We start from the raw sequence: 582 nt of genomic DNA on the forward strand, positions 1-582 counted from the left end.
CCAATTGCAGTAGGCCATTTAGTAAAACGAAATAAATGTCGTAAAATACATGCTAAACACTGTAACATTACTCTATGTGAACTCAGACGGTAATTTTCGGCCGCTAGGTTTCTCATCAAACCTTCAATCATGTTAGTCCTCTCAGGAAAATGAGTAGCGTTTCTTTCGAACTTGATATCCATTACAATGATCTTCTACTTATCAAAGTGACGTTTTGTCACGTGACCTAAAGCTAGATGTATATATACCACGAGCATAATGACGGGATGAGCCCAATTACAGCTAAGTGTTCGATGCATCAAGTACAATAGTCCATCGGGAACTGGTGCTGCGGAACTTCGCAAAATACTTGAAGATAAGCGAAAGATTAAAAAGGTAATAATTATATTAATTGTAGTCTTAATAGTGGTACTTTATTATCCCTGGGTTATTAGCGATTGGGCAATTTGTATTTGTATATATTTATGTGTAGGGCCTACTATAGGGTACAAAACAAAAAATGAATTTCTTTTCTTGAAGGACAATAAAACATAGTAGGCCGTAAGTAGTTATATCAGAAAGTTTGCTTAATATATATATATA

At 34.7% G+C, this 582-nt stretch overlaps 1 protein-coding gene across 1 annotated transcript in view; it reads left to right on the forward strand.

Annotated features, from left to right (window-relative positions):
• The first annotated feature begins 270 nt into the window (after positions 1 to 270).
• The window catches only part of LOC117101850 (cysteinyl leukotriene receptor 2-like), a 13190-nt gene continuing 12878 nt past the window's right edge, over positions 271 to 582 (forward strand). Inside the window, exon 1 of the mRNA XM_033241961.1 lies at positions 271 to 375. The gene's annotated coding sequence lies outside the window, so the exon portion shown is untranslated. The remainder of the gene's footprint in view (positions 376 to 582) is intronic.

This window comes from Anneissia japonica, unplaced genomic scaffold (assembly GCF_011630105.1).
Source record: "Anneissia japonica isolate Jap-2015-1 unplaced genomic scaffold, ASM1163010v1 scaffold4988_len2956909_cov206, whole genome shotgun sequence".
NCBI lineage: Eukaryota > Metazoa > Echinodermata > Crinoidea > Comatulida > Comatulidae > Anneissia > Anneissia japonica.